An 11,181-nucleotide genomic window follows, 5' to 3' on the forward strand; every position below is an offset into this window, starting at 1 on the left:
AGACCTAAGGAACAAAAGGCACATGGTATCTTTAATATGTGGCTATTAAATCCAAAGAGTGCAAGAGCGAGGACTCAATAACTGCATACCCAAAGCTATGGACATGGCAATGGAAATAGAAACATAACTATATAGATATAAAAGCCTATGACCCTATAGACATGTCTTATTTCATAAATTAATATGTTTCTATGACATACAAACCCTTAGCCTAATTTTGATTAAGTTCTAAATACTAATTCCCAGTGATTGTAAATAGAGATTTCTTCCTTGAACACCTGTTTGGGTTAAACTTGTCATTTAAAATATGATGTAAAAATCAACGTTAATAAATTCTTTAATAAAAAAACCTGCAAAAAAATAAAGTTTTTGAAATTTTATGGTTTTTTTTTGATCAGTTGTGGGACTTGAACTCTGGGCCTGGGCGTTGTCCCTGAGCTCTTCAGCTCAAGGCTACCACTTTATTCCTTGAGCCACTATGCCAGTTCCAGTTTGCTGGTGATTAATTGAAGATAAGAGTCTCATAGACATTTTAGTATGGGCACTGGCTTTGAATCGTGATCCTCAGATCTCAGCCTCCTGAGTAGCTAGGATTACAGGCATGAGCTACTGCTCCCAGCTGAGATATTTTTTTTTAATTTTAGAGTTGATGTACCATGGATTATAATCACAGGAGTAATGAGTTCGATTCTTTTTTAGCTGTGTACTTCCCTTCTATTGCTCTCTCCTGGCTTTTCCCTCCCATCCTTACCCACAAAATACCCAGTTCATTTTCCAGTCTCTAGTGAGTATCACTGTTGTCTAAGATATCATATATTCTAGGTTCCAAACATAATAATAGAATGTTGAATATCATCTTTATGATTATATGTATAAACATGTAATTATGTACATATACATATAATACATTTTCTCTTCTACCCTTAATAGTTACCAATTGAGGATAATTAAATGGCTACAAGTTTGTGTGTTCAGTGTTGTACATATCTCCTTAAATCCCATGCAATTATTTTGAAATGGGTAACTATTTCCTACATAACATATTAATTAAGATTGGGGCATGAAATAGCTTGCTCAAGTTGAAAACTTCACAATTATTTCTGAGACCTAGTGTGATGAAAACAAGTCTACATGTTTATTGTATTTCCTTTTTCTGTAGTGCATTCACTGACTTCTCATAAAAATGGAGGGAATTCAGGTACTGGTGGCTCATTCCTATAATCCTAGCTACTCAGAGGTTGAGAATCCTTGAAATTCTTATCTAATTAGTTACCAAAAGAAAAACAACAACAACAACAACCTGAAATGGAACTGAGGCTCAAGTGGTAGAGCACTAGCCCTGAACACAAAGCTCAGGGACAGTACCCAGACCCTGACTTTGAGCCTTAAAACCAGAACTTATCCCTTCCCCTCCTCAAAAAAAAGAAGTTTTGGGAATAATGACTTTCTACATGCAAGCGGATTGTGAGTTTGAATCTAGTGTGTGCACAGAGAAAGTAGAAAAACAGCCTGGGTTATGAGACCCCCTTCTTACAATGTAAATTGCTCTCAGATATTTATGTGTGCTTATTGTCAATCATATAGATTACATCTTACTATTATCCCACTTACATATGACACTATTTAATTTGTATTAGCATAAAGCACATATTCTCCAATAGCCATGTTTTATATACTTCCTTACTAATAGAGTATTTGAAGCAAAGACACCAATAATAATAATTATAAATCGCCCTGTTATAGGAGCTCTGATTGTTACATTACTACCATTATTGATCAGGTGAACCATATACAAACATAACCAGGTACATTAGGCTGTACTACTTAAGAGCATTTGACAAGTAGTAGAAAAATTCCACTCAATCTGTCCTGAATAACACTGAAAAACAAAAGAACACCAAAGGGAAATGTATTGCTATGTGTTGCTTCTTGCAATAAGGAAGGTACATATTTATTTACACATGGCTGGACTGACTCAGATGGGGCTTCCTTCTTCTCTTTTGGCCTAATTTTTCAACACTATGGATTGCCATGTGTTAACCTCACTGTCACATGGGGTTAAAAAAAAAAAACCCAGCCACCATTTTCTGCAGCCCCTCTTAACAATGTGGTGGGAAAGATAGAACTCTGCATGTTGTAGCTGGGGCCACAAATACACTTCTGAAACTATTACCTGAGCCAGGAGGAAAAGAATGTTTGGACTGGCCAGAGAGGCAGAAATACTGACAGAAAATCCTGCCCAAAATATGTAACACTGGTGATCACTTAAAAAATCTATACAATGAAAATATTCTCCCAAAGGCTAGAAGTAATAATAAATGACATTTGGTTCAAAACATGTGACACTATGAGCAAGACATGGTATTCAATCAATAAATGATAACTATTAATATTATATTGTTAAAAAGCAAGACAAGGCCAGGAGTGTGGCCTGGTGGTAGAGTGCTTGCCTATCATGCATGAAACTTTTGGTTTGATTCCTTGGTACCACATACATAGTAAAAGCTGAAAATGGTGCTGTGGCTCAAGTCTTGAGAAAGCTCAAGGACAGTGCCCAGGCCCTAAGTTCAAGCCCAGGACTGGGGAAAAAAGAGTTAAACTGTACCAAAGTAGAAACAGAAAAAAATGCTCATTTTCAATCCTCAACTATATATTTTGTCTGTCCTATTAATCTGCTCTTGAAACCAGAGATTTAACACCGCAGACTGAAACTTCAGAAGCTCTATATGTCTGGTCTGAGCTCTTCTCACTACATGCCTAATTTGGAGTCCAGATGTGATGAAGGAAAGAGAAAGATTTATTTATGTGCAGCCTTTAGAAGACAGCATTTCTGTCTTTTCATCTTGGAGTATATACATAAGCTTTAGCTTTTATGGACAAAGACTTCTAGACAGAGCTGAGGAGATATGCGTAGTGATTAAACATTCCAAGTCATATTATTTTAGTCCTTGTCCCTGGTCGAGTTCTGGAATGTTGATACTGCTTCATCACTCAAGGAGAGGGAATTTGAAGCTTTTGGCTTTTCTCTTCCGAAAGGCAATTTTGCTTATCAGTAAATCCTATCCCTCCCGGGACACAAAATAATTGCAAAAGGAATATAGTTGAGAATGGCTCAGATCAAAGGACAGATGCTAAGTAGGGCTAGGGGCATAACTTTCATTCTGCTCCTGATTTTATTTAGTGATCCAACTAAGGAGTCAGTGTTTTGGGGTGGGGTGAGGGGAGTTTAGTTCCTCTCTCCCTCCAAGGGAATTCAAAATTTGAGGAGCAGGGAATCATGATTTTTCTGTCCTATTTCCATGACAACTATCACAGACAGAAGGCGTTAATATGCATTAAGCACTATGCATCCTTACAGACTTTGACATATGACCTATTTAATGCAAACATAGCAATGTGTTCAGACCCAAGGCTGTAGAGATATTTGATTAAGGAGTTTGGTGAATACAAATTGATTGGTGTTATACATCTGGCAATAGGTAACATCTTAAAACTTTCAGTCAGAATAGAATACATCAGGCCAGGAGTTTGGCCTACTGGTAGAATGCTTGCCTAGCATGCATGTAGACCCAGGTTCAACTCCTTGGTACCCACATACATAGAAAAAAAACTGGAAGTGGTGCTGTGGCTCAAGTGGTAAAGCTCTAGGTTTGAGAAAGTCCAAGAACAGTGCTTAGGTCCTGAGTTCAAGTCCCAGGACTGGCAAAAATATAGAAAATAGGGGCTGGGAGTTTGGCCTAGTGGTTAAAGTGCTTGCCTAGCATACACGAAGACCCGGGTTCGATTCCTTGATACCACATACATAGAAAAAAGCCGGAAGTGGTGCTGAGGCTCAAGTGGTAGAGCTCTAGCCTTGAGAAAGTCCAAGGACAGTGCTCAGACCCTGAGCTCAAGCCCAGGACTGGCAAAAAAAATAAATAAATAGAAAACATCCTATTGTAATATAAGTAAGAGCAATTCTTTGTGTTTGACATAAAAAAATTAAAATTAAACACTTCCATAAAGTTCTTTCAGTTCTCTTGAAAGCAAACTTTGTTCTAATGGGGAAAATATGTAGGCCATCTAGAATTTTAAATCTCAGAGTCTAACATTAAAGTTTCAGTGAGTACATTGCTTTTAGGAAATACTGTCAGTGCTTTGGGATTAATATTCTGAAAATCAATCAAATTGAAAAAAGGAATTGGCTGGTCGAAATGGAAAATTTTAGGCTTACAGATGCAAGGACAGTTGCTGACATACCTCTGAAGTAGCATTTTATCCTCATGTTTGAGACTCTTGCTTAGTCTGTCAGCATAATTTTTACCTTTATTTATCAAAATTTCAAGCTAATTTTCTTCCCAGATTTAGGAATGTCCAATTGCCTGTGGAGTCTGGAAAGCCAAAAATAGCTTAGACAGAAACAGTTCAGATGCAGCCGAAAGCAAACCTTTGTGTAACGTGAGTCCCAAAGGCAGAAAGCAAGCTGTAAACTCAGAAATGATGATTAACCAGGAAGATGACAGTCTTGATTTTAAAAGCCCCTCCTGTTTGGGCCTGGTGGCTTGGATCTCCTTAATGAAAGGAGGAAATGCTTTGGGTTATGGTCAGATTTTTACAAATGTAAGATTTTGTCTTAAAATGGTTTCTTTTCAGGATGAAGTTAAAAAAACACCTCAGATTGTCCACAAAATTGCAAAAGGTGCAGCTATACTTTGAGATTAGTTGGGCACTGTGAATCTTATTTCAAAGTCACCTTATGTAAACACAGTTTACCCTATTCATACTAGCCAATCACAAGCAGATTCTGAACTTGAACTAGCCATCTGAGCAGAGGAGCAGGGCCTGCTGCATTGGGGGTAGGGAGAGGAGTATCCTTCCCCCTCTGTGTGCTTGCTTGCCTTATTTTTGGCTGATGGTGTATCCTTCTGCAGAAATAAATTCTTAGTGTATTCCTTAAGCTTAGGCCACTATCATATGCATAATCTCACAATGTATTTTATCATCCCCTAACAAAACCAGTACTTTTAGCTGTCACCCACCAATCCTCTCAAGTGTAGACAATAATTTGCATCAATAGCTTCATGTTTGGCTTCCAGTCTTGACACTTGCAGAAATACATACCATTTTGGGGTTGGCCATGGGGCTTGAATTCAGGGCCTGGGCACTTGTCCTTGAGCCCTTCAGCTCAAGGCTAGCATTCTACCACTTTGAGCTGCAGCCCCACTTCCAGTTTTCTGGTGGTTCATTGCAGAGTCTCATGGACTTTTGTGTCTGGGCTGGCTTTGAACAGTGATCCTCAGATCTTAGCCTCCTGAGTAGCTAGGATTATAGGCATGAACCTGGATACATACCATTTTTATGATTTGTTTTTGGATAGATTTTTATCTGTATTGCTTCACCTTAATAACTCACTAGACTATGTAATATCATCATGACCACAATAGTTTGTGCCACAACCAATTTAAGGCTCTATGCTGTGTTTTGCAGGTATTATCTTTCATAGAGAAGCACCTCGTAGTGCTGGATCTGTGGTAAGTGGGTTAGTGTTGCACAAAGTCCGAGGTAAATGGTTTAGCATCATACACTGCATCCAGAATATTGTCCTCTTCTAAAATCTAATGAGAGAATTTACCATAATGCTTAGTAGTAAGAGACCACTGGTAGGTGTCTGAATAGTTAGTTGTTCATTATAGCTTTAGAAATGGAAAAGCCTATCAGAGCACTATTGTGCTAATATATGGAAGTATATAGGGTTTTCAGGCCAACTTTATGCATACATACATCCAAATTTACATATACATACACTCACATATGCATATATACAAACAATATATATTCCTATCTATTGCATATATTACTTCGTGTAGTGAGAGAAACAGAGGGAGAGACAGGTGGAGAGTGACAGGGGAGGAAGAGAAGAGGGCAAGGGAAAGAGAGAGGAGGAATAGGAAAGAGCTAGGGAGAAGGAAAAAAAGAAAGAAAAGAAGGGAGGGGGAATGATGGAACGGAGATTATGACTAACAGCAGGAAGAGCTAATTGAGCAAACTTTGTTGGTAAAGCTAAAGCATAGTGCCCTAAGAGAAAGAATAGTTGTCTTCTAGGAAAATACTATGATTGGCAGGAACACACATTCTTTCCTCAACTTGATTGGAGTCCATGATTTGAGATAGTATATTTTCATAAAAAATAGCCCGACTTGGCCCCTTGGCTTCTCTGGGTAAAGAGAGAACTGCTTATTTGTTTGAGTCTCTTATATGATCATAGAAAGTTCTTTCTGGAACCATGTTTCAGTCCTTTGTGTCTCTACAACAGTGCTAGCTGGAGTGTTGGCACATACTAATTGCTTGATAAATACCAATATGGTAAGTGAGGGAGATGGGCAATAAATCAGTGCAATGAATCAATTTGTATTCATTTTGGAGGTGGCATATATGAACAATTTTTTGTGATGGTAGGGTTTAGAAGTTAGTTCTTACCTAGCACATATCTCAGACACATGTATCAAATCTTTTTTTTCTTTTTAAATATAATTTTTTTTTGCCAGTCCTGGGCTTGAGCTTAGGGCCTGAGCACTGTCCTTGGACTTTCCTAAGGCTAGAGCTCTACCACTTGAGCCTCAGCACCACTTCCGGCTTTTTTTCTATATGTGGTACTGAGGAATCGAACCCGGGTCTTCATGCATGCTAGGCAAGCACTTTAACCACTAGGCCCAACTCCCGGCCCCTTAAATATAATTTTATTGTTATTATTAAGGTGTTGTACAAAAAGGCTACCATTTTCTAAGTCAGGTAATGAGTATGTTTCTTTCTTTTTTTTAATTTAATGGCTGTTTAGGAAGAAAGGCAAAGTGTGTCAAAGCTGCTCTTGCTGTTCTGGAGGCTTAGACAGAAACACTGTCTGTGTGCAGATACCTGGGGCAACATGCTAAGATCCCATCTCAAAACAAAACAAAACAAAAAAGTAAAATGAAACAAAAGAATCCCAAAACAAAAAGCCATATATTTGAGATTCCATAGTTATTGCCCTATTGTAAGAGCCACTCGAATTTGAAGCTGAAGAGAAATAAAAATCATCTAAATGGAACATGATCGTGAGAAATATTGATAAGGACATAAGTAAGCAAAGCAGGGAAGCACAGGAAACCCCAAAGATTGGAGTAAGGGGATTACCAGTGTGAAACATTGCCTTGGTCTTATTAGAGATCTCACAGGGAAAGCATAGAGAAATCTTTCTAAGCCCATATAAAAGGTCAGCTGGAATATTGACTTATGGACACATGTTAGGCTTACATGAAGCTGCTCCAGAAGGTTTTAACTATAGTGTGGTGGCCTGTTCAACATACAAGACAAAAGGCTAATGCACTTAGAGGAAGCTATAGGCAAAGTTTTGCTGGGAATTGTTACAAGAAGCTGTAATATATGCTGGTATTCCTCAATTTCTCCTGTCATTTCCATTCCCTTCATGCAGTTGCTTAGGTTCATTTCATGCTATAATGAATTGGACTTTTTTCCATGAGAATATAAGTTTCTGGTTACTTATTTTTTTTTTTTTTGCCAGTCCTGGGTTTGAGCCTGAGCACTGTCCGTGGACTTTCTCAAGGCTAGAGCTCTACCACTTGAGCCTCAGCACCACTTCCGGCTTTTTTCTATGTATGTGGTACCGAGGAATCGAACCCGGGTCTTCATGCATGCTAGGCAAGCACTTTAACCACTAGGCCAAACTCCCGGCCCCTGGTTACTTGTTTTTATTAGTATAATGTTGTAATTGCCCCACCGTTGTCAACAGGCATGAAAGCACCAAGGAATACAATATCCCAACAAACAACACTCCTGCCTATAATCTCATGTGCCTGTAACCTCCACTGGGAGACAAAAGTCTGCCTTATGCATGGCCACAAATAATAAAGTACAAGTGGAGGTATGGCTACAATGGATCCCTCACTGCAGTTTTCTGATATAGGTGTCAAGACTTAACCCTGAAGAACCTGAATTTGTGGCAAGGAGGAACACATTTTAAGGTTGACTATTGAAAATAATGGAACCAGATGCTGGTAGCTCACATTTATGATCTTTGCTACATAAGAGGCCCTGATAGGAGGATCACAATTCAAAGCCAGCCTTGGCAGGAAAGTCTGTGAGACTCTTATTTCCACTCACCTATTTAAAAAGCTAGAAGTAGAGCTGTAGCTCAAATGGTAAAGTGCTAGCCTTGAACAAATGGTGGTCAGGGACAGAGGCCAGGCCCTAGGTTCAAGCCCCAGGACTTACACAAACAAAGAAAGGAGTGGAAAGGAAAGGAGAGGAAAGGCAGAGAGAGAGAGAGAGAGAGAGAGAGAGAGAGAGAGAGAGAGAGAGAGAGAGAGAGAGAGAGAGAGAGAGAGAGGGAGGGAGGGAGGGAGGGAGGGAGGGAGGGAGGGAGGGAGGGAGGGAGGGCACGCGCACGCGCGAGAGAGGAATGATAGTGACACAATCTTACTTTTTTATTTGGATCCCAGCACTCCAGAATGTAGTTTCATAATACTCCTAACATTTTATTGCCACATCTTAAACTTTAACCATTTAGGGGGTCATTCCCACAAAAACACATCAACTTCTCTATAATTTCAAACCTTGTTAATAGAAAAAAAAAGGTACCACTCAGTTTCTCATCTCTCTGTTTGGAAGACTCTTATGGATCTCGTGAAAAGAATATGTTCTAGATTTAGCTAGGAACATAATCAGCTGGCCTTTCAGAATAAATACCTTCTGACACTTGCATTTCTGCAGGACTTTCAACTGCTTCTTTAGCATTTTGCCAAGGTATTTCTGGCATCTCTACATCATTTATTCTAGGTCAATATCATTTGCAACCAAATATGTTCAGTAGCATATTAAGGCCATCTACAAGTGGATTTCCTGGGACGTTATAAATGAACTCATTCAGGAATATGTAACAAATAGATTATATGTTCTCTGGTCCAACATTTTGTGCTTCCTGATCCAATACCTCAGTGCCTTATTATTTTATTTGAAATTTCTCTAGATTACTCTTGGTGTTAGTTAATAATGTTAGTTATACCTCAATATATCAAGGTTATTTTTTAAATTTCTCTAGATTACTTTTAATGTTAGTTAGCCAGATTCATATGATGAATGATCTCATTATATCCTACAATAGTGAGCATCCATTTCCATTCAGATCCTGCGAGACCTGACTTTAATTATTTATCTAAAACAGTGATGGGAAATGACAGCTGAAACTGACAAGGGCAAGTACCACTTTAAAAATAAGGTGAAGCATTTACAAGACAGTTAGCCATTCTCCATTGGAAGGATACAGCATTCATTTTCTAAGTCAAAGTTTTAGGAGAACCTAGGGATTTAAAACTTTTAATGGTGTGTGTCCAAATATCACACTTTACATTTTGATGCTGTATTACTTTCTTATAAGGGTTCTGAAGTCCATGGAGGGGAATTGATAGTCATGTAACTTTAACCTCCTTTGCAACTCTGCTAAATAAAATTTAAGAACTAATCTGCATAGTCTATGCTCCATAGTCTACAGACAACGAAAATTATTTTGACTGATGGTTGAAGGACTTCAGTTAACTTAATTTTTGGCTGAACTGATTCTCTATTTATTTTGTCCATCAGTTTCTTTGACAAAACATTTTTTTCTTTTTTATTAGTACACATTATGTAATACACATTTGCATTAGCATACATATTTCTATACATACATGCGTGCATACATACATTCACATATACGTACAATATGTACTGATAAAATCAAGGGAATTAGCATTTTAGTTCATCACAGCTAGGGTCTTGTGCTCTGCTTTTCTAGATTTAGATAAAAATATTTATTATAGTACTATAATAACCTTATTGTACATTATTCTTCCTACCTAACTGCATTTTGGTATACCCACTATCCTGATGTTTTATAGCTTCTAGTAGTTAACATTCATATTCTCTCCTTTGTGTCAATGTGTTTAGCTTCCACATATGAGAAAGGACATTATTTCATTTTAGTATACATGGTTCTATATTCTCAAGTTTGTCCTTCAACACCTGAACTGATTATGCATTATAGTATTGTGACTTGTGTTGTAATAAACACAGGTGGGTATACTTGTGGTACATTATTCTCATTTCTTCTAGGTAGGTATACAATTAAAAATGAGATCACTGTATTACATGGTAGATCTATTTTCAGTTTGAGGAATCATCATGCTGTTCTTCATAGCAACCATACTCACATTTCTATACCGTGTGTTTCATTTCTCTACATCTTCAGCAGCATTTATTTTAGGTTGTTTGTGTTTTCCTTTTTGACACTACCCATTCTCACCAGAGTGAAACAATATGTCATGGTGCTTTTGATTTGCATTTCTCTACTGGCTAATGATGTTGAACATGTTTTCATTTATTCTATTTCTCTTCTGAGAAATGAACATTCAAGACTTTTCTCATCTTTTCATTGGGTTTTTGAGGAAAGGGTTGTTCTAGTTTTGAGTTGTATGTGTGGGTGTGTGTGCGTGCTTGCGTGCATGTGCACATGCATGCTCATTAGTACAGAGACTGAATGGAGAGCCTCTTGCTCACTTTCTCACTCAAGCCAGTGCTCTACCACTTGATCCATGCCTTCAGTCTGGCCTTCTGCTAGTTAACTGGAGATAGTTTGTCTTAGACTTTTCTATGAAAACTGCCTAGAAACTTTGGTAGTTTGGATTCGATTTCTGCCTCCTGAGTAGCAGGGATGATAGGTGTGAGCCACGGGCATTGAGCTTATCTTCTTGATATTAATACCATTATTTAGGTTGTTTCTTCATGTTGTCAATTGTTTCCTTTTCAGTGTAGAAACTTGATGGTTGGATATTATCCCATTCTATATTTGTCTTTGTAGTCCATGCTTTTAGGATCTTATTTAAAAATTGATTGTCTATTGGCAGAGAGCGTACTTCCTACTTGTGGGTTTTCTAAGATAGTCAACTAATTGCACAATATCATCTTTTAAATGCACTAGTATTTCCTTCTATTTCTATTTTATTATTTTCACCTCCTAAGGAGAATCACTGCAATTACAGTGATATAGTTCTGCCATGCTATGTACCAGCAAGTACTTCTTGCTGCCACCTTGGAGGTGAATGATTGAATTAAGACCTGGCCCAAGGACCACCTCTGTCTTAACTGAGGTTAAATTGCTCTCTAAGAAGACTC

The sequence above is a fragment of the Megascapheus bottae genome, chromosome 16 (assembly GCF_031878675.1).
Source record: "Megascapheus bottae isolate mThoBot1 chromosome 16, mThoBot2.hap1, whole genome shotgun sequence".
NCBI classification, from domain to species: domain Eukaryota; kingdom Metazoa; phylum Chordata; class Mammalia; order Rodentia; family Geomyidae; genus Megascapheus; species Megascapheus bottae.